Source organism: Rattus norvegicus, chromosome Y, assembly GCF_036323735.1.
Source record: "Rattus norvegicus strain BN/NHsdMcwi chromosome Y, GRCr8, whole genome shotgun sequence".
NCBI lineage: Eukaryota > Metazoa > Chordata > Mammalia > Rodentia > Muridae > Rattus > Rattus norvegicus.
The window spans coordinates 10,306,108-10,310,456 of NC_086040.1; the positions used below are offsets into that span (position 1 = coordinate 10,306,108).

At 38.0% G+C, this 4,349-nt stretch overlaps 1 long non-coding RNA gene across 1 annotated transcript; it reads right to left on the reverse strand.

Moving 5' to 3' along the window:
* Window positions 1-1,771: 1,771 nt before the first annotated feature.
* On the reverse strand, window positions 1,772-3,874 carry LOC134484280 (uncharacterized). The gene is made up of 2 exons (XR_010061691.1): window positions 3,775-3,874; window positions 1,772-2,069 (listed from the first exon to the last, which is right to left on the reverse strand). It is a non-coding gene; the product is annotated as an uncharacterized LOC134484280 (long non-coding RNA).
* Window positions 3,875-4,349: the final 475 nt, after the last annotated feature.

Sequence of the window (4,349 nt, forward strand, 5' to 3'; positions counted from 1 at the left end):
ATTTACTCCGTTCATTGGATATCTATACTGTAGACTGCATCTGTCACTGATATCTGGGAGAGAGAATTGATTCTATTTGAGATTTCACAATCTTAGTCTTTTTACTAGTATTACTCTCACTACCATTCCCTGACAGTGACCCTTTAGATTTCTGAATCAAAGAATGTGATTAACTGACAGCTTTCTTTTCTTTTATTTCTTTCATTTTTTTTCTTTTTAGCAAAATATATAGCTTTTTTAAATATGATATTTCTATATTTACATTTCAAATGTTTTTTTCCTTTTCCAATTTCCTGTCTTTAAGAGCCCTAACGGTCCACCTCCCATTCTACTATTAACCCCTTACTGCCCCTTGGCATTGCCATGAACTGGGAATCAAATATAGGGAAGACCAAGGGCTTCTAGTTCTGTTGGTTCCCAAGAAGGCCATCAGGTACTACATATGCAGTGGGAACCATAGGTATGTCCAAGTACATTCATTGAATATTGGTCTAGTACTTGAAAGCTCTCATTCATTGGAATTGTTTTTCTTATGGGTTTGCAAACCCCTTTAACTCTTGTAGTCCTTTCTCAAAATTTACCAACAAGAGTTCCATTTACATGTAACTGGTTTGCCACAAGCATTCACTTCTGTAATTGACATATTCTAGCTGTGTCTCTCAGGAAATATCTATATCCTTTTCCTGGCAGAATGCAAAACTTCATGAATCTTATCTAATTTTGGTGGCAGAGATCTATCTTTTTATCTATCTATCTATCTATCTATCTATCTATCTATCATATATATATAGACATCCACGTGAGGTTAGATGGAATTTTAACATGGATTCGTTGCACCAAGATCAAGAATGTAGAATCTACAGATGCCAAGGCCAGTTATACGCTCTCCTGTCCTTAAGAACTTATTGAAGTTGAGGTTTCAGAGGAACGCAAGACATTTTTCTCCCTCCCCATCCACCTAAGTCGTATGTTTGGCCTGAAGAAGGAATCATTGTAAAAATCCAAACCCTCAAGTCTGGCCATGGGAACACAAGAAGGAAGTTATTGTAGAACTGATGTCAAATGGAACTTGAGAACCGAATTCTACAGTACGTGTTGTCTTTGCTTTACTGATGTCTGATATTTTTGGATAAAATAAGGATTTGAAGTTTATCATTTGAAGTGGGTACACAATATTTACACTGTTGTATGCACTCTATACTTGGGCCCCCTTTGTTGTCAAAATCATTGCAAACATGGATTTGGAAAATGGAATTTTTGAGTATACATTCAGAAATGAATATAAAGTACCCTATTAAGGAATGGAGAATTAGAAAATGAAATAAAAAAAATCACTCAATTAAAGGTCTGTAGGAAAAATACTCGGCTTTGGGAACCAGAGCAAACTTAGGAAATTGAACTCTATGTCACAGAAATGGACAGGGGAATAGAAATATTATCCAGAAGAATCACTTCCATATTCCTTGGTTTTTTCTACCCATGACAAGCCCATGATTAACTTTCTCCTTATAGAGCATGTAACCACTAATGAAGCTAAGAGAACTCTCTAGCTATAGAGAGATGTACTATATAAATTTTTCCACTTTGCCACAGGAGACACTCATGGAAAGGGGATGCTTGATTCTGGTCATGTAAGGAAAGCTGTTCAGTTGGTAGGCCATGGCAGGTCTCAGAGACATCATCATGAGGCCCTCCTTGAAAAATCTCTTTTATCCTGGAGAGCCCTAGCTGATTCTGAGATGCCTTAACTGTAGTCATGAGTGCAACTGCGTCTCAAATATTCCTTCAGTACCACTTGGCTTTATTTATTGTCCTCTAATTCAGAGTACATACCATTAGGGAGGGAGAAAAAAAGAGGATGAAGAGATAAGAGACGGGGAGAAGGAAGCTGCCCTTCTGTCTTGATACAAAAAAGGAAGGTATACAAGGTCCTTGGGAAAGCTCCCTGAGTCCTGGGTAGTGGTTGAGTTGTTTCATGAAGAGATAGTCTTGATCTGAGCCTTCCACATATGGGAATCAGGAGCTGGGAGCCTCTCAGAAGCATCTGGATTTCCTTGTTCTTATTGATCCTGGAAATCAGAGAGTTTGTATCATTAATTTCTTTAGCCCAAAAACCAAGTGTTGGGAAGGTCACATTTGTTTTCCTGACAGCTCATGGCTTTTATGCTTTTTGCCCAGAAGAAAAAGGTCCTAAGGAAGAAGTGAAAAACAAGTACTATGTCCTCATCTCAGAGTAAACTCTTCCAGGCTTTGGATTCCTATAGTTCAATTTGTGTCTGACACTGATATCTGGGAGAGAGAAGTGCTTCTAATTGATTCTTCATCATATCAGTCTTTTCACTTGTATTATTCTGACAACCATTCCCTGACAGTTACTCTTTATATTTCTGAATCAATAGGTGAGATTAGCTAGCTTTTTTTTATTTTTTCTTTTTATTTTTTTAGCAAATTTTATTGCTTATTGAATTGGATATTTCTAAATTTAGATTTCAAATGTTATTTTCTTTCCAAATTTCCTCTCCATAAGTGTCCTAACCAGTCCCACTCCCCTTCTTTTACAACCCTTTTTACTGCACCTTGACATTTCCTTGAACTGGCAGCCAACCTGAGAAGGACCAAGGGCTTCTCCTTCCATTGGTGCCCAAGAAATCCATCCTCTGCCTCATATGCTGTTGGAGCCACAGTTCTGTCCATACACAGTCTTTGAATATTGTTTTAGTTACAGAAAGCTCTGGTTTCTTGGAATTGTTGTTCTTATGGGGTTAAAATTCCCTTCAGCTCTTGTTATCCTTTCTAAATATCTACCAAGATGAGAACCATTTTCAGTTCACTGGTTTGCCACTAGCATTCACTTCTGTGTTTAACATGCTCTAACTGTGTCTCTCTGGATAGATCTTTCTCCAGTTCTTGGCAGCATGCACCTCTTATCTTCATCAATCTTATGGACTTTTGGTGTCTCCTACACCTATGAGGTTGGGTGGAATTTTAACATGGATAATGCACAACTAGGTCAAGAATTTAGAATCCACAAATGACAATGCAAAATAGATTCCATCCTGTACTTATGAAATTATTGAAGTTAAGATTTCAATGGACCTCAAGACATTCCTCTCCCTGCCCATCCTCCTGAACCTTATGTTTGGCCTGAAAAAAGAATTATGGTAAAATACCCTCGACACGCAAGTCTGAACCTTGGAAATAAGTAAGGTAGATATTAGAGAGCTGATGTCTTTTGGGAGTACAGAACCACATTCTAGAGTCGACATTGTCCTGTGCTTTACTGATGTCTGTTAATTTTTGGACAAAATAAAGATTTGGGAGTTTATAATTTTAAGTAGGTACACAATATTTACACTGTTATATTCACTCTATAGTTGAGCTGCCTTTGTTGCCAAAATCATTGCAAAAAAATGAACTGTAAAACTGAATTGTTGAATACACATTCAGGAATATTTATAAAGTCTCCTATCAAGGAATGTTCAATAAGAAAGTGAAACAAAATATTCACTCAAAGGTCTATAGGGAGAATACTGGCCTTTGGGAAAGAGAGAAAACATACAAAATTGTTCTGTATGTCACAGGAATGAACCTGGGAAAAATTATTATCTAGAAGAATCTCCTCCACTCCATTTTCCTAAATATTTTATACACATGCCAAGCCCCTAGCTAACTTTCTCCATTCAAAGCATGGAACCACTAGTGAAGCAAAGAGATTTGTATAGATTTAGAGTGATGGACTACATAAAGGTTTCCACTGTGTCACAGGAGACATACCTGGAAAGGGCAACTCCAAATCTGGTCAATGTAAGGAAATCTGTTTAGCAGGTAGGACATGGCAGTTCACAGTGAGATCATCATTGGGCCCTCCCTCAAGTATTTCTTGTAACCTTGACTACCCTAGATTCTTCTGTGATGTCACAAGTGTTGTCGTGGCTACAACTGCCTTTCATATATTCCTGCAGTACCTCTAGGGTTTACTAATTGACCTCTAATGCAGAGTAAACAGCCATATGGGAGGGAGAACAAAGTGTATAAAGATATCAGTGATGGGGAGAAGGGAACTGGCCTGTCTTTTTATAAATAAAGGAAGAAATATGTGATCCATGGGATAGCTCAGAGAGTCTTTAGTAGGGATTGAGGGGGATCTCTGAAAAGGTAGCCTTGACGTGAGCCTCACACATATGGGAATCAGGAGCTGGGAGCCTCTAAGAAGCATCTGGACTACCCTCTTCTAATTGTCCCTGGAAGTCAGAGCATTTATATCATTTTTTTAATTACAAAACCTAGTGGTGGGTAGGGCACAGCTGTTTTCCTGAAAGCTCATAGCCTTTATTCTTTTTGTCAAGAAG